Source organism: Vanacampus margaritifer, chromosome 1 (assembly GCF_051991255.1).
Source record: "Vanacampus margaritifer isolate UIUO_Vmar chromosome 1, RoL_Vmar_1.0, whole genome shotgun sequence".
Lineage (NCBI taxonomy): Eukaryota > Metazoa > Chordata > Actinopteri > Syngnathiformes > Syngnathidae > Vanacampus > Vanacampus margaritifer.
The window spans coordinates 25,558,581-25,584,944 of NC_135432.1; the positions used below are offsets into that span (position 1 = coordinate 25,558,581).

Here is a 26,364-nt window from a genome sequence, read left to right on the forward strand (position 1 = left end):
GAATCTAAGACTTTTTAAGCACTCAGTTAATACCCTTTCCATTACATATATTACAACCCCCAAAATGCACACAATACAGTATACTTTACGCACAGTATAAAGCAGGTGTGCATATGTGTTTGAGGAACACATCATCACATCATTTATACAGTGTTCCCTCACTTTTCACTGATGATACATTCCAAGCAGCCCTGCACCTCCCTTCCCCTAACCAGCTCCTTAAATCTTAAAATGGCTTACCTTAAAACCAGATACCAGGTTACAAATGCCATATATAGAGTTTAAGCACGATAATGGACATCTCTTCAATGCCACATAATAGATTGACACAATGCATTATACTCTCTACAGGCAATGTGTGTATAAATATAAATGTCTCTCTCCATGTAATTTACAAATAGGAGTCAAACTTAACTGGATATTAAACTGTCTATGAAGAATGTGTCGGTCTGGGAGACGAAAAACGAGACATTAAGCACAACAGGGCTAGAAAATCGTTGTCTCATCCCAGAGATTCCTCATGTGGCCCAACTTCCCTTTAAGCATCACAAACAAGCCTCGGGAGAGAAGTCTTAAGAGGGAGGAGGAGAGGGTTACGGGGTGCTGTGCAGGCAAGCACAAACACTGCAGCAACAGGAACCAACTTGAGTCGACTAAATTATTCATGCACCAGATGGATACGTTTCCCTGCGATTTCACTCTAAAACGGCAGCCAATTCCGCTTCCCCATGAGTTCCTCCAGTCCACGGACGGCACGCGGAATTAAGATAGCTATCACTCCATCTAAATCGTTTCATGTCTGATTCATATCATCTGTGAAGAGTGGAAGCCCCTTGACACCATGATCTCACGTTTGTTCTATTCCACAGGCACAATGAAGACGGAACATGTTCTCTTTCCGCCGTCTTCAAAGACGCACAAACTGCTATGACCTTGTCTGAAGGCTATTATACAAATGAGAGGCTCCTTAGAGACGCATGTCATGTATATAACTGACTACACCTCACCCACTTGATGTGCGACTGGAGAAAACCCAAAGGTGATAGCATTTCGGGGGGAAAGTACAATAAATGTACCTGTACCTGTCGTCTATCTGTGACAGTGATCACCAACCAGGGTGCCATGTGCCATCATCCAGGATGCCCCAATTTCACTTAAATGTGTCTGAAAGTTATTATTTACAACAAGTATGTCATTGTTCATCTATCCATACCAGGTACCGACAGGCAGAACAATTGAATGTTCTTTCATTATATGACAGAAAGTACAAAAAACCTGTATATCCACTGGTTGCTTATTATACAACTGAATTAGTCATGGCTTCACGTTTGTTTTTAATTAAATAGGCTCGGACTTGACACTTTGTAAATCAATTTGTGAGTAAATTAAGACAAAATTACACATTCATACTCTCCGGGACTTTTTTTTTGGTATGTTGTGAGATTTTTCTAATAAAACTAAGTGGATGCTTTGGCTCGCTAAAAGTGGGAAAGCACTGCTCGAAGATTTAGTGTCGTACTCACTAAATCCTTTACCATTTCCTGGGATGTAATATAATGTATGTATAATGTAATGTAAATAAAATCCTATAATATTGATTTGGATTGAATCCTAATTGTTGTGACTGTGTTTTTGGTTAGGTTCTTATGATGTTGTCAGTTGCTATGGTCCTGTATTTGCCCCACAAATTTGTCATATAGGCCTTTATTCGGTCATATAGATTTGAGCATGGCCCTAGCTTGGAGTTGGTCAGTGACATGTTAGTAAGTTAGTCCAGGTTTTTTCGTCAAGTTTTGGTCTTCGAGGCCATATACAACTTTTTTATATTCTGCATCTGGCCCTGCTCGTTGTTGTTACTTTGTATTTTTGTGTAAAAAGACTCTCCTGTTTTTCAACTTCTGTATTCTGTCGGCTTTTTGGGTCCAGCTTTTGCACCTCGCGTGACACTGATTGTTATTAGCTATGCGTATGTCACAAGTAAAAAATGCAGCAGACACTAGCAATTTGGGCCTTTTTGCAGTATACATCCATCCAATCATCCATCTTCTATACCACTTCCTCATTGTGTGACTAAACTTTAAAAAAAAAAAAAGCACTCACATGCACATCTATAGACATGTGTGGCACCATGGCTCTCTGCTACACATGTATGTCCATCAAACAATTGTACACAATTTGGGTAATTAAGAGTCTTCAATTTACCGAGGAGGTACGTTTTTGGACTGTCGGAGAAAAGTGCAATACATGGACAAAACCCTACCGCGAAAACAGTCTAGACAAGGTCCAAGGAAAGAGTGAAACCCAGAAAATGTGTCACGTGAGGCTGATGTGTTAAAGTATCACTAATTGTCACACCCACCTAAGTGGGGCGAAATTCATTCTCCACATTTGACCCATCCCCTGAGGGAACAGTGAGCAGCAGCAGGGGCCGCGCTTGGGAATCATTTTGGTGATCTAACCCCCCAATTCCAACCCTTAATGCTGAGTGTCAAGCAGGGCGGCAATGGGTCCCCCTTTTTTTTCAAATAGTCTTCAGTATGACCCGGCCGGGGATTGAACCCACAACCTCCCAGTCTCAGAGCGGATTCTCTACCACTAGGCCACTGATCTGCAACAGGTCCCACACTGCTGCTAACAAAAACATAACCCCACACAAAAAATGGCAATGCAGTAATACACCTTTATAGCTTGGTTTGCTCAGCCCAACTGATGGCCTCTCAGAGTGGCTGCCCAGTGCTTGAAAAGTACTGAACTTGCATCAAAACAAATGTAATATTTTACAATCATAAGGCTTCCTTTACAACACACATTTAGTTGTATTGACATTCATATCACATGAATAAGGTGAGCTGAGTTTAAATAGCTAAATGAAACAAATCACACATAAATGGCAAGCCTAGTCCCTCCCCCTTTTGAGCTCGAACTGGCCTGCCTCTTTTGGAAGAAAATAACTTCCTGTGCTGTACAAGAAGGTTGGGATGACCTCAGTCCCTTAGGTCCTCCTCTTCCATACTCATCCATTTGTGAAAGAAGATGACGACTTTTAAAAGGACAAGATATCATTAAGGGAGTAAGTAGGCTTTCCAGTGGTCTTTTTGTACCACCCCCCTCTGGAGGTAATTCTGATGCATTTATACAGAACTGAAGTGCTTACGAGTGGGAGGGGCTGTGGTTTAATGGTCCAATAATGTAATGGCAAAGCACAGTCGTCCTCCCAAGATGGTACAAAAAAAGTAACACACTAAGGCTGACCACTTTGATGATTTAAAAGGCAGTTAAAGAGGTGATGAAAAAAAGATGTGCTGGGGTGTCCTGATAGCCAAACAGTTGAGGCCCATGCCACATGGCAGTGGTAACACAGGTCCACTTCAGGCCAGGGGCCTTTATTTTATGTCAAACTGGTCCCCTAACTTTGTGTCTACCTTCATAATACATGCCATCAAATAACAGTAAAATACCAAATGAACAATAAAAAGGAATGCACTTCAAGTGCCTTAATTAATTCCCTGAGATGTACTGAACGTCTCCATAAGACTCTGAGTTGTAATGAAAGCTCGATCCGTGAGGATTCTGTTAAAATACTCATCATGTTCTCACGTGAATATAGCAGGAAATCCTATTGATAGGTAAGTATAACATAAATTCCAAAGGGGACAACTTTGCAACAACATGAGCCTCAATTCACAAGCACCTGCACAATTCTCCCACAGTGGGTTGCCACAATGTTACATTAAGCCTGAAAACATTATATTTACAAGAATATGATACAAGAATGAGCAGTTGATTAAAGTTGTGGTTTAAAGTTTGCGGCTCCGGCCTATATCTCAGCATCAAAAACCTACCACAGATTGATTTTATTGAATTTTATTCAATGGAAATGTAACTCAACTAAATGTTGCTGCCGGCAAAGAGTAAACAACGCTTTTTAAGATAAAAATTCAAATATGCCATTGATTTTCTCCTAATTCCAGTATAGTGACTTTTACAAAAGCCTACAGTATATAATGCCCAAGAGAATGAACTCAAATACCACCTATCAAAGTGTAACACTGAAACCATAAATTGTAAAATGACATTTATTTAAGTGGCATACCTTCAGCAGTAGATATTTTAAGAGAAAAGGTCAGTAAAAAACGGTCAGAGTCTCCTTTCGAGTTGAAACAACGCCTTTGCCATTCTTCCTCATTTGTCTTCCTTCCACATTTTCAGTATGTGCTTTGGCTCAGCATCCATCATCCTACAAGCAGATGAGCAGCAGGAATACAGAAGTCGACCACATTGTGGGTCCATTCAAAATCCTCCCAACATTGCTACCGGAAAACGGTCACCTACGGGTTGCAACTCAAATACCCCTTCCTTTACCACGTGGTGATGTTCTCTAAATGTCATTTGGCCTACTGGATGAAAAGCACCAGATCTTCCCAACAAGTTTAAATAAAGCCCGCGGGATGATGCTGGCTCTCCCAGGGGAACCAAAAGCTGATAGCTTTAAAACAGGAAGGTGGGGGGTATAATTTCAGGGGGGATGCCCAGCATGACAGATCCTGTATGGTTCACAGCTGAGCTTGTTTTATTGAATGGATATTCCAATGGACCCAAACCAAGGTTCCAGTATCTATGTTTTGTTTGTTTTAAAAGGAAACACCATCAAAATACTTCACTGAGGAAAAAAGTTCAAAGTGCAGAATATGACTGTCTGTCTGCTGAAATGTCCAAAAAAGAAATGAGGACTATAACATAAAAGCATATCAAAGAAACAACCAAAACCTGCCACCTTAGTGCTGTGGGCATGACCTTAAACCAGGGGTGGGCAAACTCGCTCCTCGAGGACCGGAGTCTTGCAGGTTTTGGAGGTTTCCCTCTTTCAACACAAGCTGATTCCAATCAACAGGATCGTTATTAGGCTTATACAGAGCTTGCTGATGAGCTGATCATATACCAGCTGTGTTAGAGAAACCAAAACCTGCAGGACTCCGGCCCCCGAGGACCGCGTGTGCCCATCACTGCCTTAGATCAATCTGAATGGACAGTTCAAGCCCGATTTAACAAAAATCTACAAAGCGGGCACCAAATTGCGTGTTTACCATTATTCCGTGGCCTGGTGGTGGTCATGTTTAGCATGCATGTGCTAACAATGTGATCTTATAATTAAAATCCCAAATAATAAGCACTAAACTGCGTGTTCACTCACTCTTAGCAAATTGTGCGCACTGGTGGTAGAGTGTAAAAAGCGACTCAACTCGCTAATCGCGCCAAAAATACAGTCTGGGAATTTCCTCCCCCACCCGCACATCTGGTGACTGCGACTCCCATTGTTCTAAATAGGGAACTACAACAACAGGGGAAAAATGTTGCCATTTTCAAAGCACATGCCAATCGCCCTAACTGCTGTAGCTATAATTCTACACTGCCAGAAGATTATAAGAGAGAAAAGGGCGAAAACAGGATGAAAACTGTGGATTAAGTCCCACATACGTACGATCAAGGCACATTTTTCAATCTTGTTCAATCAAGTTTAATTTCTTCAGGATGCATCTGGAGAAATTTGAGAGTCAGCTGTCCATAGTGGGGCCATTTATTCAACATGTGTATCTATGTGTGTGCTGTGTATGTATATGGATATTTTAATGTGTAGATGTGTACATACAGTATGTACATGTACTCTATGTACAGTATGTATTGTATAGGTGGTTTATTTATTGCTTATTTACAAATGTGTTTTATAAGTGAATCATATAGAAATTTGGGTCATCAATTTCAGGTTGTGAGACTATACATAATATTCACATGACGTCACCGACCCCCACCTATCGACCCAGCCCGCCTTTTGTGGGGCAAACGACCAGCGAGACAACGCAAGCAAATGCTAAGGAACGTTCGTGTTGCTTACAGTACTACAAGTTACTTTGATTCATTCATTTCATTCATTCGTGCCGTTCACGGGTGCAAAATTGGGCGAACAAAGATGTGAAATAAAACTTCTAGATAGTATTCACATGCCGTCATTTGCCCCACATTGCGTGCCGGTCCATGGAATGTCGAATGGGAACAACAAAGAAGTGTCCGGAATTACAAAGATACATCGAAAGGATTTCCAACCGACAAAGTCTACAAAAGTTCTAACTATTTTGATTAAGGTGTCATTGCAAGATGGTAAAAATGCCTTTACCATAATGGCTAGCCGTGGCTAGCCGTGGCTAGCTCTGGCGAGCTCTGGCTAAAAATAGATTTGTGGTCTAGATGTTCGATTTACGTTCGAGGAAGCTGCTGGTGATATTCATCAATAACAAAAGAACATTCGGTGTAAACACAATAGAAGCAAAGTTCGCACCGCTGGAAAGTTGCCCCAACATGAGGGGTGGACTCGCGATCCCATGACGTCAGTAAATACTATGTATATTTATACATATAAACACTCTTTCTACATATACCGTTAATATTAAAATGAGTATGTTGGTTAAATCAAATAAGACAAGAAGTGCATTGTACTGTAATGCGGTAGATGGAACACACCAGCGATATTGTTTGTAAAATAAAACTATCTCAAGTATATGTATGTGTATAGTAGAATAATGTACTTAATCAAGAACAAGCCCAGTAATATGATACATATACATATATGCATACAGTGGAAACTTGATGCAAAACAAAATCGCTAGCCGTCAAGACGAGGTATGATGTGTTCCAACTACTGCGCTTGACTTGAATGAATACAAGTAATAAAAGCACAACTAACTGGTTGTACCAAGTGCTGATGAAATTTCCACTATTGTGTGACTTTACTTTAGTATTTGGTATTTCAAAAAAGGTTTACATTTCTCATTTCGCTAGGACCGCTTTGCATGCCGGTTTGTGGCTGCCTTGCAAACACGCTATGTATAGATGCAAAGATTTTTAAGTGCAATTCATCATGGGTTTGATAAAATGCATTGCATGTGTGAAAGAAATCAATTTGACTATATGTGTCCCATAACGTGCAAAATTAACTGGATAGCAACTTGCGCATTCTTGGGTGGACCCGATTTAGTAGATTCCACAATTCCAATATCTTATCATACTTCTCTTAAAAAATAAAAATAAAAAATCTACAGCAAACAGCCTTTAACAAATCTATCCAATTCAAAATTATTCAGGCTGTGTCACACATACAGTATGCTAAAGCAGTGGGGGTGCTGCCGTCATGCAGTGTGAGGCAATTTTACCCACTCAGGATATTTGGGTTCAACTCTCCATTGGAACATCTCTATGTGGAGTTTGTAGTTTCCCCCCGTTCTTATTTGACTGTTTTATCAGGGTTTTGACCAACATCTCGAAAATATGTTTGTTTTTTTGGGGTTCATTGAAGACTTTTGGTTTATACAGAAGGTGCCCTGGCATCCAGTCCAGAGCGTACCTTGCATCTCACACATGTTATGTAAATTCACCTTGTGATAATGGTAAAACAATTGAGACAGTTGAAATGGACAAGCAAAAAACGCTCAGTTTTACCTATCCATACACCAACAGTGAAGTATTTCCTCTTGCTATAGTCCAAAACTGTGTCTCCTTACTAAAAGCCATAATGGAGACAAAATTTGCCTTTTGAAACTATGTGAGGACATGGACAAATTGTGATGGTCTGCTCTGAAGAACCGTGTCATGGTTGAGATCAAATCGCAATGCATCGCTTCAAACATCATTATAAGTCTGCCAAATACAATCAAATCATATTTTACTGTAATTGGAGTAATCGGCTTTGTAATTGGAATGAAACATGTCGCATTGGGAGTAGCTTAAATATACGTATCATGAATGCATCATCAGCAGTTTATCGAGATACATATAGTAAGACATCAGCCTCAGTGATGGAGAGTTACATCCCTAATTCCCACAATCATCGGTGTACTCGCAGCTTGTCTTGGAAAATTCACACAATTATTAAAATTCTCTCAGTACAGTTAATGAAAATGTAGCCTAACACAAAAGTCTCGCTGCATTGCGCTGCACTACACACATGCCAAAAGATGAACTCTTCAAAGGTAATGGAGTGAGAGGAACTTGACACTCCCATTAGGCCTCTACTGGAAAGTGCAGTATTTGATCAGGAGCTAGAAATAAAGAAAAAATGAACAGAAACTAGATCCCACATGACTTATTTTCCTACAGGCTCTCAGCCTTAAGTGTCACTCAGACTTAATAAAGCTCTTGGATTTTCATTTTATCAAAGAAAATAGACTAGCCAAAAATAAAATCAGCAGGTTTTGCCCTAATGGAGCAAAGTAATGGTGAGGTGAAACGAAATGTCCATAGTAATACTATCAAAATGAAAGCATATTCACTTCTGGACTTTTCAGAGAATCAATTCAAACCGAATATTGGCCTTTTTCCGCAGACTTTATTTCATCATGGATCCAACAAATACAGCACTTTGGCAGTAGCCTGTCACCTTGGGTGATACCAACACAGTCTTTCCACCCGCTCAAGTTACAGTATTCTCTAACCCATACGGAACCTCTACCGCCAACCTATAACTCTTATTTTATTTCCGCACTTTATACATTAGAGGTACATTACACACATCCCACTAGATAAGATGAGTCCACTTTTACACCCAGGTGTTACATTGCAAGGTTAGGTCATTTAGATGACTATGACCTTTGATGGCTCCATCTTCAATGAAAATGATCTGGTGATCTCCCCATTGACATGCACACGGATGCCCTTGTACTGTACATCCCACACCGTGGCAATAAGGCCAGAGCAATTCACGTGGGAGACATTATGGAAATATTCATTGGAGAATTACAAATTATAATTAAAAAGGTAAGGCCACATTTCTCCGTCTTAGCTAGGGAGGGAGTGTACATGGATTAGGTCCAGAAACTAAAGGGGAGTTTTGAAAGGAAAAACTAAGAATATGCACTTGATTTTCACCGCATCTGTTCTCCTGCTGCTGTTCATAATGGCGGATACTTTGCTTTTAAAGACGTAATTAGATCAAATAAAGTGATAGGGAAAAAATTCCCAAGTGTTCTGGCATGCAACTAATTATTCTGGAGAAGACAGATGCTAAATAGTGTATGCCCATCAGCGCTAAGACTTTCTGAAGATTTATTGTTCATGTAAATCATGAATAAAATATTTTCTTGAGGGAGAAAATGTTACATCTGTTTGGCACATCGTTTACTCTGGATTGCACGAAGAAAAGCACGGCAATCTGACCTACGGAGTGGGCACAATGTATATTGGCAACACGTCATTTGCAGAGTATGTAATTGTATGGTTACTTTTGTTCAAAAGCAAACTACAATGTTGCTCAATAATGTTTCTATCAAAATAACTTCACTGGCCATAATTTATGTTTTTGAAGTACATGCATGTGTGTCATCCTTAGATGTACTCTTTAGTGAATAAGTGAAATCAGTCAAGCAGCACTAAGTGTCATAAGGATCACGGACAAGGCGATGCTGGTGGCCGAGGTGAGGCCAGCAGCCACCAGGACGGTCGCGTCTCCAGTCGCCCCTAGCGACCATCACATCGGCATGCTCCGGAACAGACAGGCCTGCTCGCACAACAGATGGAACTAATGATGCGAAACAAAAGAGATCATCTCACCGTAGACCTCCAGGAAGCCACAAAGAGAGGTTCAGAAGTTTGAATGATGGGATGGCAAGGACTGGATTTACAGCGGGGGCTTTTTTTCTTTAGGTTTTTTTTTTGTTTGTTTGTTTTTAAACAAGAAAAGGCATTCAAAGTATTTCAATGACACAGATGTACAAAAAACAAATGTACAAAAAAGTGATTGTCAGCATTTACAGTGTGCTACTGGCCACCATTTGATTGCTTTCCACCATCAATTATAATACAGGTAAAAAAAATAAAAATAAACAAAAAATATGACATCATTCAAGTCAACATTTTGAAATCTCAAGTATGATGAACACAAAATCTTGACATTATCTAAATCATACGGTGATTGCTGTTAAAACAGCAGTTGGACAAAAAAAATTGTAGTGTATCCCACAGATTCTCCCAGTGGAATAAAAACAAACTGAACATGAACCTGAAAATTAAATATACTGTCATTTATTCATCTCATGTGTCTTGTTTGACAGTCAGTTGGAATAAAAATGGAATTTACTGTATGCCAGTTGTGTTAATTTTAACGGAAACTAAAGTAAAATATTTTGGCAATGCACATTTTCACTGGACAAAAACTAGACTAGACGACACTAAAACCGCCATTAATAAACAATGACTGGAAATAAATCAGCATGTATTTTCGTTGACGAATGACTGACGAGACTGGGCTTATTTCTATGGACATTTTGGCTCCACTTGTTGATATAATTTTGTGTGAAATTAAACTTCTGCTAACTAAGATACGTAATACTGGTCGGGCAATTAAGGTTTCAGTTGAATTGCAAGTTTAGTTAAAGCAGAAAGAAGTAGGAGCTAATCTAGGAGCTGCAACTGAACTATCGTTAACACAAATCACCTGGGTGGCTAAACATGGATGCAACCTAAAACTAAATTAACTACAACAATTCAGCTACATGACATAAAATAATATGCCATAATTCAAAAAAATTCCTGAGACTAGAATAAAACGTTGACAGTTTTTGTTGACTAAAACGAGATAAAATTACCACTATACGCCAGTGCTTCATACAGTTTGTGTATCATCCTTTGGGTTGGCTTGTACCAGAGTTGTAAGCAAACTGCTGGGTCCTGAACTGACAAAAAAACAAATCAAATTTGATCGGAGGACATTTGCATATCCTGAGGGATAGGATTAGATTTAGAGGTCATCTCTTATGAGCCGGTCGTCTGCAGAGAGCGATGTAATGTTTCTTTGTCAATCGAAAGCAGTCTGTTTTCCAAGTCAGACAGTCACCGAGATGAAGAGCAGCGCGAAACCGAGTGTGTGAACGGAGAGCGGAGAGGAGAGCCAAACACCTTGGGATGGGATTTAACCAGGATGGAGCCTCATCCCATGCCCATCCACAGATGAAGAGGATCCCTGGGAAAAGTTCAGCTCCGACACCGACGCAAACAGCAGAGCAAGGCCTGTATTAGAGTCAGGTTAGCCGAGATAACCCTATCAGCACGATCCCCGGGGGCACCACATGCAGGCCTTACTGGCAAGTAAAGCTACAGTTCCTTGACTCCTTGGTACATTAGCTCTTAGATTACAATGACCTTCATTATATCAGCTACCCTTATTACAACGTGTGCAAGGCTTCTTTCCCTTGGGTGAAGCGCAGTGAGGGAAAGCGTCAAGGAAAGCAGTGAGAATCACAAGAGTGCATTAAGTGGAGAATACCGCAGCTTAAACTTGAAGTGTAAAGTATCATTTACACCTGTCAAACAAAGTGTTTAAAAATGATGTCCCTTGGAGTGGTTTGTGGAGGGCCCCCAGACGTCTGGATTTGCCTCGAGTCAATCCAATTTTTGAAAACTACAAAATGTGTCCAGGATTTGATATTGAACCTATGCATATTTATAGCAATTGAAAACTAATGATAAACTTTTTCTACTTCTGTACCATGCCTTTTACATTCTGCCTTCCTGCATGGTATAACTGGATTGTGATTGGCCAGTATTTTAGACACTTTATTATACAGTAGCAGCACCATTGACTGGCCGTGATGTCTCTGTTGACTCAGTCATAACTGTATTGCCAATTAAGATGCTAAACTACAGTATATGGAATAGTTATTATACGTTTGGAGAAGTACTGTACATCTCTAGGTGTATTTCCTAAATAAAGTATTAGCCTGTAAAAAGGAGAATGTGCCTCCTCAAACAAAATCGCCTATAATTACATAAAAATAAAGCACCTGTTTTTCCCCGCAGTTTTGAACTCCATAAAAGAACTAAAAAAAAACTAACTAAAAGAAACATTAGTGGGGAAAAAATGTTTGACAGTAAACTATTGTTCATATGAGTAAAACACACACACGCACAAATCATACTGTATACTATAGTATATACAGCAGTATAGCCAAGAGTATTGACAATGACAGTATTAAAAAAACAAAATAAAACTGTAACTTCATTATAGATTTATAATGAGCAGCAGTGCCAAAAACAAGTCCCACAGCAAGGCAAACAGGCACCTGCTGAATGCTCTCTGCTCATGGGTTTTCATAGCTTAATTAATCCAGGCCTTAGGGTATCATGACTGCTTGTGTGCATGTTAGAGAGACAATTATGTTGTTTCACAAAACAGGGGTGCAAGTTCAAACCATAACAGACCAACCAGTAGTTCACATAAGAGGCAGCATTTTGGCTTTGGTGAAAGAAATGTCACTGACCTAATAATAATTTAATAGTAATATTATACAAATGACTTGATATTTGACTGATTAAATGCAGTCAGAACAAGTATTTAGTCTTCTAAAGACATGTTAAGTGGACATATGGACTAAAAAATAAAAAATAAACACGTGGACTTGAGCAGTTATTCCTAATCAGGGTGCTGTGGCACACTAGTGTGTTATGAGACATCACCGAGGTGTCATGAGAAATTATGCAATTTCCCTTAATTTGTCTGACAAAATCTAAATATCTATATTGTTTGCACTTATCCATGCCAACAATGTATAGCAAAGAACAAATGAATAAAATGTTATTCCATTGGATTGCAGAAGATACAATAACCTGTTGCCAATCATGAAATAGAATAAGTCATAGCTGTGGTGAAGCCAATCAATCTCAGCTGCCTTTTGCTGAGTGGTGGGGTACACCTTCATAGACAGATGAAGAATTTGTGAAGAAAACAATGCATCTTCTTTAAGGTTTACCTTACTTTTGAACAGTCTGTTAAAGGTGAATCTGCAGGCCAATCCGCACGCTGCCATCTGATTTCTGTTGATAAACATGAAACATGTCATCAATTATAGCTTTTTTCTAAATCAGACATTTCAAAGCATTTAAATTGCACAAAAGGTCCACATTTTAGTTGTAATGTTATGTATGAATCATCAAAACAATTCACGCCAGGCAAAACCTTTTCATCTCTGTATACGCATGATGATTGCATCCATCCCATATTATAAGCCCATGTCACACACATTATGTCAGTCAAGTAGATGTTTACTTGGCCAAAAAATTATTCCTGACATTACAGTTTCAGTCACAAAAAAACAGAGGTGGGCGCATCAACACATTTTGAGCGTCCATCATTCGGCAGTCGTCAACAGTCAGGACACCCTTCCGTTATCGTCAATCCGTCAATATTTCAAGACAAAGCATATTGTAAAAAAAATCAATCCGTCATTCGTCGATTGCTCAGCAAAATGAGCGTCTATGTTTCCGTCATTGGAAGTGGACATCCGTCAATGCTTCTTTATTCGTCAATCTGTCAGCAAAATGGAACATCCGTCCTTGACGGATTGCTGAATGTATTGATGTATTGATGATTACATTGCCGAAAACCCCTTCCTGCAATGCTTAGATAATCGATTTTTCAAAGTTTCCTGTCAATCGGTAATCGTCATCAAAACGGGCATCCAACATTGACGGACCTTCCGTCAATATTGACGAAATGCCCACCTCTACAAACAGTCCAAAAAATTTAATATTCCGACGTATAAGAGAATAAAGAATTTAAACTATGAAGCTAAAAATTATGACAAATTAATTATTTTGTTCATTGAATAGTCCAATTCATGAAAGTGCATTTGTGTTCAAACTCAAAAGGGGAAAAAGAGACATTCCCATGACTGCTAATTACCAGTTTTAAATAACCATGATGCAATAGAGTCTTCATCAAATGAAGTAATTACTATTGCTTATTACATTTTCAATTAAGTCACTATCATAATGCCTTAATTATTAAAAGTTGATACTACTCACAGAGTCATTGGTGTGAATATGACATTAGTACAGAAAAAAGTTATGTTAACTAGCAGATGTCAAAATTCCCACACAAATGTAAATTAAACCGTCTGTAACAAACAGCTGCTTTCTCTCTAACCCTCTCTATAGGCCATATTGTATATACATTGGGTAACATCTTTACAAACGTGTTCAACATTTCTGGTTGACGATCAAATACCACAATAAGGTAATTTCACATTTCACAATTTTTGCACGGATACACTTAAAAAGCTTCATCTAAATTACACCCTATGTGGGCTTTCTGAACCTGCAAATCTTGAAAATTCTATGCTTATTTTTACATTTCTTAAGGATATTGCTCAACGATGTTGCTGAGTGTAAAGTAAAGGTACGATGGATTAGTCTCATATGTCCCGCCCGGCTGCTCTCTAATCCAAGCATCTGTGGTAAACATAAGACCAGGTGAGGCAACACAACTGTCTGAGATGCTTCAGCAATGCACAGAGATCTCTTTAATACCTGTGAGGCTCCTACATCCGACGTGTGTGACACATGTTATAATTGCTAAATATGTGTTTTCCTGCTATCCTAAAAAAGTACGTTTTAGAAAACACTGATATTGGTTTGTGAATTGTGATCAGTGCACCGTTAACATTGTGTGTGTGTGAGGATGAGATGCTGCTGACCTCGACTCAGGGTGGATAGGGAGTGTACTTCCAAGACCTCCTCAATTATAGTGATACACCTTACAATGAGGAATCAGAGTCTGGGGACTCATATCTCTGGGGCTGAGGTCACCAAGGTGGTTAACAAGCTCCTCGTGTGGTATGGCCCAGGGGGTGGAGAACATCCATCCAGATTACCTCCAGGCAGCGGGTGTTGTGGGTTTGTCTAAATTGATACGCCTCTGCCTAATTGTGTGGTCATCGGTGGCCGTCTCCTTTGTCAAGAAGGGAACCAGAGTTCCAACACGATAGTAACAGTCACCTCCACCGCACCGGAGTGGCAGCAACGATCATATAATAAATCTTACCTTTCTACGAAAACTGCTTTCTTTCCGCCCAGTTTGAGGTCTCCACATGTCAACCACCGTTTAAGCCAGGCGTGTCAAACATACAGTCCGCGGGCCAGATCAGGCCCGCAAAGGGGTTTAAGGGGTTTAATCTGGCCCGTGAGATGATTTATAAAGTTTTTTTTTTTTTAAATACATAATGTCGATCAACTAATGAGCCGGCCACAATCAAAACATATAAATTCATAATTTCACAAGCACTACTCAGATGAGCAATGGACCGAATCGTCCGGGATGTCATTATTATACACATGACTTAAATTTGCGGTTTGTTTAAATTTCAGGTGGATTTTGCTGCTTAACTCATATCCCGCAAATGCATTATTAATCTGCATATCAAGTTTAGACTAGTGGAGCCACATACAAAATATTACTTTGTGTTGCCACTTTTAAAAAAACAGGTTAACTCAAGTTGAACTAAAGGATATTACCCATTGCAGTCGGTTATGTACCAATTTAATCATAGAGAGTGAAAACACCACAAATGATTGTAAACCTGCAAAATTGTGTATCTTATGCATACATACAATAAAAGTATATCGTATCGTATCGTATCGTACAGTTTTGACAATATACACAAAGTCTGGAGACATGCTTCAACTTTGTTCAAAAAGTGAGTATAAGGTGATACTCAGCGTGCGTGCGTGCGTGCGTGCGTGCGTGCGTGCGTGCGTGCGTGCGTGTCACTGCCAAAGAATGCTCCCAACATTGGTTTCTGTGTCTCTCACTTCTGAGAGAGTATAAGAGGGGAAAAAAGAAAAGTGCATTCATTGCATCTTTTCAGATAGGGCATATTTTGTAAGAAAACAATATCTTGATCATTACGGAAAAAAAGCAAGTTTTGATACGTTACGGCATGACTGTTTTTCAATACATTTTTCTCACATGACCTCACAGCTTGCCAAAGAATGTACACACCCAGGAAACAGATACTTGAGGCAAAAAAAAACGCTAACAAAAAGCAAAAAGAGGAGCACTTCACAAGTGAATGAGGCATATTCTTCCAAGGTATTTGCTTTACAAACATTATTTCCATTACAGCGCTGACACCTGAAATGCACAAAACTACATACAGTAGAAAATAATACAGATCAAATTTTATTATCTTGAAATGCGACAAACTAAACTGAAATTAAGACGGCACGTAGATAGATTTAAATACACTGAATGGTCAATCTTGTTTTAAGTGTATTCAAGTGAAATGTGGGGGAAAAGGCAAGATGGAAGCAACATGTTTTTTTTTTCTTTTTGTGGGATTATTTCACTAGATGTTTCGCAGCTGTTTTCATAAGGTGATATTTTCCACAAGGCGCACTTAGTAAAACACACAGTAAGGCAGTAAACACAATCTGGAGCCAAGTGACTTGCTAAAGCCTTGTCAGAACATGCGAACAAGGGAAGGTTCTGAAAAAGTGCATATTTTGATTCTCGTGATAAAAACAGCAATCAAAAGGAGCTGGAATATGTTAACTGTTGAGTGACTGACTGTTAAGATGCTGCTGATGTTTTTCCACAAAATTAAAACCCATAAAGTGGCTAGGAAGTCACATAAAATGTCATATTTGCCACAGCAGTAACAGGGTTAGGGTTGGCACATAGATGGCGTTGATTAAACAAAACCTTTGAGTTAAAATAAAAAAGAATAGCATTGCCATATGAAACCAATGTAAGTGCTTTACTTTTGTGACAACTGATTACATTCTAACTTTTCACAGCGCAAGTAAAAAATGTTGTGGTTATGATGGTGTGCAAGTTTTTTTCCAAAAAGATTGATATGATTAGAAGGGCAGAATTACTAAGTTACCGTCAAATGAATGGAGTCACCCAAGGAAAAAGCAGAGTGGGACTAGAGGACAGCATGCATAAGAAAAACAGAAAATCGGAACGTGAGTGGTGAGATTTTCCGAGGTTATGTTACCATGTGTTGCCTTTGGGCATGCTAGATAAATATATTGTAGAGTACAGTATAGACAGTGTTCTGTCACGAGATGTGACTTGTTCAAAAAGGCGTCTACTGTACATCTCACAATTCTTCTGGAAAAATGTGTTCCTCATGCTGCATTTGCTGACAGCAGAGAAAAGAGTATTTTTTGAAAAGCAGCAAAAAGCCCCCTCCCCCCCACACACACAAAAAAAAATCTAATGTTTTGAATGATATAAAATTAGGGATTTTGACACATCTTGTACCAACATCACACTGCTCACATACTCGGTTTTATGCATGTTTTATGTTTGCAAAGTTACACCAAATTGTTGGTTTAGCCTGTAAAATAAAACCAGCTGGCTAGTTTGTATGTGTGTGTGTGTGTGTGTGTGTGTGTGTGTGTGCGTGCGTGCGTGCATGCGTGCGTGCGTGTGTGCGTGCGTGCGTGCGGGTGTGTATGTGTGTGTGTGTCAATGGATATGAAAATGTTCACAAAGGGACTTTGTGACGGCTCTTCTGACTTATGCAGACAATAAGTTTCCAGATGAGTATTCAAGTCACAGACTTCCAATGGAATTTTTACAAATGAAATTGAAAGATCTCATTGAATCTGAGACGAGTATGAGGTTTCGTGCATGTTTTGTGCATTCATGAAAATTGCTATGTTAAAATGCAGATTGTAAGGAACCAAGCAGGCCCTTTGGTCTGGATCACTCACAAAGAGTGAGTACATCCTAACCTTTGAATTCAGGTTTGTTCACAGATTACTGTACAGTGCACACACACATATTTGAAAATAATTACATTACTTAAAATGTATAAAGACTGACAACTATGAGTACTCAAAAGACCGGCATGAGTCACCCCTCACCCAATATTTAAAATCTTGAGCATCTTCATTTACTTCAGCGGATCCACCTCAAAACCTGACATTATCAAGCACAACTACGATGTACAGCTCGTGAGCAATGCCTGCACTGAAAATGCTTCTCTTGTAGTTAACTGTAGGCATAAGAAAGATGACAAAGTAGAATACACTTTTACAAGTGGAATTTGATTGACAGTTAAAAGTTGAGTGGAGCGTGATTTCAACGTATTTGGACACGCCCACACCATTTGAGAGCGGGGTGAATGTCTTGATTTCTTTTCATGTAAAACTTGCCGAGTTTTTTAATCATTCAAAGTTGGTAGGGTTATTAACACCATTCTTCTCTAGGGATTGTCAAATGTAAATAATTTACAGGGACTTTAAACTTTAGTGCATGCTCCTCAAAAGACATAATTTTGAAAAGATTCTTCAAATCCATGAATGTGTGTGTGTTATATAACCCCCCCCCCCCCCCCATGATTTTCAAGCCATTTCTTTAAGGGTTTAAATGAGGATAAATTGTCACTTTAAATGAGTTGAATATTACTTTGTTTAAATTTCACTCTAGTAGTTGCTCCATGATGCCAAATTATCTCTGTGATATTAAAAATCTGCCCCTACGCATCACTTAAATTCTCATTTTAAAAACAAATTAAAACATGTTTTTGCATTTTTAATGCAACAAAATAAAATGTGCATTGGGCCTATTTTGACAATAAACTTATGTTGGTATCAGTATTTTACAGAGCAAACATGAAGCTGAAGCTCCTTGGGGTCCATTTCACAAAGCATGTTCAACAAACACCGAGACTAACCCTGAACAGCGAGTTGACATGCCCTGAGATAGGAAACTGCGTTTTTGGTTACAGGACAGCTGATTTGAGGTAGTTTAATCAACGCAGAGTAGTTTCACCTGGCGTTGCCACTACACCAAAAAGCCCACATCAATGGAGCCCCAATTCGTCAAAGTCACCATGGCAACGGGGAAGTGCAGTGCGCAGTGGCGCTCTCTGCTTCCGCGGGGGGGGGGGGTTCTGCGTAACTGACCGAGAGCTTAAATTACCTGTTTTTATGAAACAAGCTAGAGTTACCTCTTTTACTCTGGTTTCAAATACCTCCCTTTCTAAAACGGAAAACGCAGCTTCCCACATTTCAGGGTTTCTTGACCCAAAGTTCTCACTAAACCTGCTTTGTGAAATAGACCCTTGGTGTATATTACTTTATTTAAAGTTACTGGAAGAAACAATCATTAATAAATATGGTGTGCACATTCTGACAGTTTTAAGGTTCAAGAGTAAAAAATTAAATAAAAGATAAATTAAAAAAAATTGCTCTAAACTCATAGGTAGAACACATGTAGCTTAATAACAACGCAAAATAAACTAAGCAAATGTCATTTGCATGCACTACATTAATGTGAAAGACAGGTATCCTAATGTTTGTTTGAAAAAACAAGTATGATTATTAGCATATGGGGGAAAAAACAATTTGAAATTTCCACCAAGCACACGTAATCTGTTGATTGAGTGAGACTGAATTGGTGTGACTTTTGAGTCCTTCCAATTAAAAGAGATGCAGTCGACAGTGTGTACCAAATACGGACATGTTAATTATGTATGCCAGGAGTGGTTCAGACCTTTATTGGAAAATTTACACCCGTGCAGTGATTTATATAAATCAGCATTGCCCACAAAGCAGTAAAACTCTAATTGTTTCTTCCATTTTGAAAGTCTGGCGTCCATTAAGGATGCAGTGAGTAATAAAAAGGACTTTTAATCAATCCTCTCGTTGATAAGCTGATGTGTCTCTTACCTGACAGAGTTACCATATGTTGATTTCTTTTTCTATTAGCTGGCCGCTTCTCCAAAAGCAGCTTATTTCAGCATTTGTAACAACATCTTAGTAAAACAAGAATGTGTTTTTTGTTTGTTTGTTTTTTCTTTGGGAGGGGGGTTTTAGGGCGAGGGTTTGAAAAAAAAAATCAACTCACAGGGGACCTGTGAAAATGACTAACAACATTGTAATATGACTGTTAGAAGCAGTTGCTAGCAGTTTGTAAAAATAAAAAAACACACACACTACGCGTATGCTCTGAAACAACTTGTCCTCCCTGGATACATTTGGCTTTGTGTACCATACTTTGGAAATGGTAACAATTAGGGATGCACCAAATTTTATAATAATAAAAAATGGCAAAAATAGGCATTTTCTGCATTCAACTGAAATAAAATTGAAACTGAAGAAATATGGCCAAAATAGAATGTTGTGGTAACGCAAGCAAAAAAAAAACTGCTGCAAGCAAGCGTATGTCTGAATTAAACGCCAAGCGCCGGGTGAGTCTTCCGCCTCGCTGGCGTTTCACCGTGTGTTTTTGTACTGGTCGCAAACTCGCAGAAGCTTCACTGCGCACACCGGAGAAGGAGAGGGGCGTCGCTTGGTCCAGACCTACCAACTGTTACGGATTGTCCGTGTTTTGTTACGAAAATCAATAAACGCTGCTGCGTTACGGCTGTGATAAATATTATGTAGATTTTAAAATCGCTAGCTCTGGTGACATGAGTGTTAATTCATGAGCAGTAGCCGAAAGCTAGCGTCTTGAGGCTAACCCGGTCGATGCTATTCAAATCACCAGTGAGGAATAATGGCAATGGCACAAAGTGTTCGCAGAAAGTAGTATCGTGATCTCCGTATAGTGTGTGCGCCAACAAGAGCAGAGGACGCGGATGCATCACAAGGTAAGTGTGTGCGTCTGGCAGCTGCGCGCTAGGCTACAGCGATCGAACTGTTTATTCTGCAGGTGTATCAAAGCAAATTGTTTGCTGCTGAAATTCGCATAAAGCCCCTTTTGAATGAGCAACACGATGCCTGGTTCCTTCGTCTGTATTTATTTTGCATGACCGTGATGAGAGCTGCGTTATCAGCAGTGACCCAGGTTGACGTTGACGAGTGACGACACTCAAAAAAAGTTCACAAAAGTAAAGCTTCCTCTCCAGATTATTACGTCCAACAATGTGCAGAAAAGCACTGTGTCTGTGTGCTAATGACAACTTTATTTAGCATGACAGTGCGCTGTGTGCTTACTGTATGCTTGTGGTATTCTCATTCATCCAGCTCATTAATTTCTCAGTCGTTACTGTAGTAATACGTGTTGAAAATGTGTAGTGGACTGTAGCTAATGGTGAATTTGAGCGATATGAAACATTGCTTTTTATTTTGATACTTGACTTGATTTTTTTCGGCCATTCGGTTTTTGGCCAAGTGTTTCTCATTTTCAGGTTTCTGTTTCGGACGAAATTTTCATTTCGTTGCATCCCTAGTAACAATGTTGCTTTTAAAAATTCCACTATAAAATAAATTTTCAAACCAACAACCAAAACTTTACTGTGTCCACTTCTTGGCAAGACAAGAAAATGAAAACTAACTGAAACTACATCTTCCGTTAAAATTTTGCTAAAATTAAAATAAAAATGTCTTTTGTTTTCATCTCCGTCAATTAATCATACGTGAGCTTTAGGAGTTCATTTTTAAATGTATTCATTTTTGTACATCCGCAGCTACCGAAGAAGGAAGGTTAGCAGCAGTAGTTTCAGAATTGTAGTTTTATTTTACTTTATTATACAATAGTGGTTTTTTTATATCTTGCACTCAACACTTATAAAACTAGTAAGAAAAAAAAAGAAAAAACTGAAGTTAAAAAATACAAAATACAAACTAGCTATTATAACCCTGCTTCCTGGCATTCATCTTTTTATTTATTTATTTGTCTGTTTGTTTGTTTGTTTTTTTACAAATGACTCTTGGATGAATAAACATCACACACATGAACTGCTTTTGGTATTTTGATTTGTCTGTAAAATCCATGCAGATTAAGTTACGCATGGACAACATCAATAATTGAGACAAAAATGCCCATTTGATCATTAAAATATTAACATGAAGTTGTAGAGTGCCAAGTTAGTTCTTGTCTTTGCGTCCAAAGTGACCCTTTTAATGTTGGATTAGACTTGTCGACCCCTTCCCAACCGGCAGCCATGGCCACAGTAAATCCTGAAGACTGCTCATGCTGTAATTAATAAAATCCCCATTACATGCCTTGTGCCCGTTGTTTGCTATTTCAACAGCCCATTTGTGCCACGATTACAGTCATTATCAGTAAACGCCATTAATTCTCTACCCGATGCCGGAACTGCATACTAATATACAGTACTGGGTTTTAGAATCTTTTTTTTTTTTTAACCTTTCAAGGAGCCTGAGTTGGAGTGGGGCCAGGAAGTGCCACTCCAAATTTGGAGTCATCTGGTGACTCGGAAAGAACCTTTTGAATGGAGAGGGCTGCTGCATCTTTGGAGATAGTTCAAATTCCCCCTTTGATTATTTTCTCTTCCCCTCCAAAATGAATCGCTGTTAAGCTTAAACCGTGAATAAAACTAGACTGCAAAATATTGCTTTCTTTTCTGAGTCTATTCCCTTGTGCATGCATGCAAATTATAATGCTTATTTATGTAAATCGGGTGTCGTCTTTAATTAGTTTTGCTTGGAGGCATTAAAATACATGTATTTCCCCCCCAAAATGATTTGTTTTGTTGTTCTGTTGAGTTTAAGGTTCAAAATGAATGATTATGCCTACTAAAAAGGTTTATTAAAATTCGCTTTTTCCTCCCTCTTTCAGAATATTATCTTCTCCGCCCACTTCCCCGGCAGAGTGTATATTCTGCGAAATCAAAAATCCTCTTCACATAGTACTCAGAGCACCTCTCAGAGACAAACACTTCTCAAGGTTGGCAACACGCTTCTACTTATCAAGTAGAAACATTTGCGACAAAACTGTCTTTGTGATGACATTCAAGTGAACCGAAAGTGTGCTTCAAGCTCACATGCTTACATCGACAATATATACAGTATGCATCTTGGTGTAATGGTGCCAATTAAACTACAATGTGATAATGTGTTTCAATTCTATTAGCATTTTGTTGATACATGACAGAAATACACACTTGGAACATATCCAGCCCCGAGTTGAGAGCTGTGTTATTATTTCAATGCTAATACTGATGTAAATTCAGACAGCCTGTCAGCTTCCAAGACTGAACTCACTACTGATTTGGTTCCTTATTTTAATATTTGTCTGAAAGGATTTGTAATGTAGTAATAAATCGAGCAGGCTGCACTGTTTTTATGCATTTACAGTTGATTTACAGTCAAGTGCTGAGTGGCTATCAAACAAAAAACTGCTTTATGTCATTATAGAAGGTGTTGGGTCATCCTCAGATGGAGGCTACATCACACAATGGTTGCAACCACTTTGGGTTCAAAGTGACCAACTATGGATGTTTTTTTTTTTTATGTCAACATTTTTTTTTTACTATCTTTAGCTATTCAACATTCAGCAGAGCTGCTGGGATGAGCTAAAATAGCAAGTTAAGATCCCCCCTCCCGCCTCAAAGTGTGATTTATGACAAGGAAGCCCAAACCATTATAGCATTTTTATTATTATTGTTCTTTCACGGCTAATGCAACAATAGATTTTTGCATGATTGATGCATTACACTAAACATTAGATGATTGCATTACTTTGCATAGAACAGCTAAATGACACAAGATTACTTATTGTTATTTTCCTCCGTGATCTTACTCTAAGTGCAGTGCATACAGTATTTCTTGGCATATATTGATTACCGCACAGGCAGCAGACATACACATTGAGGAAACAGTATATACGAATACGAACCTTCTGTAATAGCTTTGATTGTCTGATTTCAACATTGCTTCGCTGAGAAAACTGCCTTTGTTAGATGAAAGTTAGCAAATGTGTAGCAGACCAAACAAAGACACTTTGACAGTCAAATCTTTCTACAAATCATAACAATGGGCTCTTGTGTGAAGGACTACTAAATACCACATGTAATAAGGACTTCCTTTTTCTTTTTTTGTGCTTGTCTTAGTTTTGAGGGTCACGCCCTTCATACTTATAACGTGTTATTTTACAGCATGAAGGCGGAAAAGGCTATTTTGAACCTATACTGCTTATGATATACTGACAGAGTGTCTAGGCTTTTTACAACTGTATACATTTAGGATCAAAATAACATTGGTGAGGTCATTTTTAAAAAGAAAGGAAACTTGCGTATGTTTGTTTAAACAATGTACAACAAACAGTATTCATCGTGAAAAGATATCTTTAGTGTTTCTGGAACTAAAAATAAAAATGTTCATGCAAATCGTCACTGTAAAACCTTGAAAAAATTTAATAGTTTAATTTATTTCTCTAGCACTTCTAGCTATATATAATAGATAGATAGATAGATAGATAGATAGATAGATAGATAGATAGATAGATAGATAGATAGATAGATAGATAGATAGATAGATAGATAGATAGATAGATAGAGGCCTTTAAACTTTGTCTTCAAAAAATGTAAGAAATTAGAAGGTGTAAGCCTGGAGAGCAGAATGAACTGGATTGACTGTCTAAGACGCCTCCTCCATCAAAATGTTGACTGATACTTCCAGTGCCTTTTGTTGTTTGTCATGTCCAGCCAAAGATGTCGGGCTAAGGGCCAACTGATTTTTTTTCCCCCCTACAAAGCGCTTATTTGCGTAGATCTAGTGTGAGCAACACTATAATTACCTGAAAACGTAAACTCAAAGCTATGCCTGACAAAAGACAAGAAACTGTAATAAAATGTAGCTTTTGGGTTCTCAGCTGTGGTGACTTTTATAAGACATATTAACAGCTTGTTTAAAGAACATGGCACCTTTCCATTTGTCTTGAGGAAATGACTTGGGGGATAACACCTGGCACAGAGTCTGAACAATGCAAATAAGTTGTTTTTTTGTTTTTAATAATACTGTAAATGTGTCTTTTATTTTGTTTTTGTCTCTGTTTTTTATTTGCTCCTGGGTTTTGCCTAAAAGTGAGCCATAGCAATTAATACAAGTCGACAAATAAAATTATTAGGGCTGGGACGAAATATCGTTTGGCAATACATTGCGATACTGTAACATGATGTTCTGTTTGGCATGCTAACATATTTGTAAAGTTTATGGAGGCTTTAAGTCAGCGAACTCGCGTTTATTAGTAACCAAAACAGTTTGCGACTGAATGCGTTGACATCGAACGTGCTTCCTACGTAGGTTTTTTTGTCTCTTTTGACTGAACTTGGACATAGCAAGACTCAACAAAGCATGACAGCTTTGCCACAAGCCCTGAACTGCAACACTTTACAATAAAGCACAAAAATAGTTTGTTATAATATGCAGTACAGTGCTTAAAAAAAATTCCTCCTAATCTTTAAGGATTTCTTTCTTTCTTTCTTTCTTTCTTTTCATTTCAGGTGCATACCACATTTTGTTTGTGTAGATCAATTTACTGCTTTTAAATTACACCGATTAGTGAAGCAAAACAAAGCATTTTGGATAAAGGGTAGATAAAACAAAATAAATAAATAAAAAACAATATTAGTATTTGTTTTAGTTGTATTTAGCACAGTGTATTTACCTCATTTTACTCATCTGATTTCACTACCTTCTAGACCTACATTAAAAAAAGGCTTAGTCCCAATAGTTTTGGGTTATAGTGGCTATAGTTTATAGTTTTATAGTATTAGTGCTATGTTGCAAAGTTTTTGGTTTAATTTTAAAATACACTAAAGATTTACAGCAAAAAATAATAATCTAAAGTCACAGTATCACCATCAATTTATGAACATGTCAGAAATTATGGTACAAGCTGTTAAATGTAATCAAAGTTCGATGTTCTATAATCTTAATTGTCTACATTATTAATTTGTACATACTTTTAAAGAATTCAAAATGTAAACTAATGATTGTTTAAAAAAAAAAAAAAGAGCAGCCGCTTGTTGGGGCAATATGCTGCTATTTACATATTGTCACTGTTCTGTGAAAAACATGTCAATTTTTTACATTTTTTACATTTTTACGTTTATGAGATGAAACTGAATGCAGACATCCCAAAAACGTAAAAAAAAAAAATTTTTTTAAAAGGACATAAATGCTTTTAACAGGACAGCGACGATATGTTCCGATTAGTCGACTAATCGCGACTACTGTGGGTGATTAGTCGACTAGCAAAATAATCGTTTGTGGCAGCCCGAGATACGATAGCGATAAGTGGGAAAAAAGTTTTAACCTGATGTAAACTTGTCCAGCAACTTGTTGAGACACTGTAAGCTAAAAAAAAAAAAGACATTACCATTGTATGGAAAATGTATAAAGAGAACAGGAAAGACAGGTTTAAACTATTGCAAACTGTAAAATCTACTTAATTATTCATTTAATGAAAACAACAACACCAACCGTCAAACATTCCAACAATGCACAGGGTGGATAATAATAAATGCTGAGATCCAATGACAATAAATAATTACACAACGAAAGGAACGGTTGGAAAAATATAACAGTGCAATAGTATAGTACAGTAAGTATAGTATAGTATAAAAATATGTGGGTGGTTATATGGAAAGTACCGGTACCAGTATGAGCCAATTTGTGTATTCCAAAAGTCATGATTCGAGTGGCATGTTAATAGGTAACGGAGACAAACTAACAATTAAAAAACACTTCCTCTACATTCATGACACTATCAGCACTGCGTGACTCAAGGGGAAGAGTGAGGTAAAGTCATGACAATTGCTTAATCAAACCATCATAATG

General features: G+C 38.3%; 1 protein-coding gene across 1 annotated transcript in view; it reads right to left on the reverse strand.

Moving 5' to 3' along the window:
- casz1 (castor zinc finger 1) overlaps positions 1 to 26,364 on the reverse strand; it is a 207,482-nt gene that overhangs the window by 159,334 nt on the left and 21,784 nt on the right. The window contains exon 3 of the mRNA XM_077542746.1: positions 12,794 to 12,852. The gene's annotated coding sequence lies outside the window, so the exon portion shown is untranslated. The remainder of the gene's footprint in view (positions 1 to 12,793; positions 12,853 to 26,364) is intronic.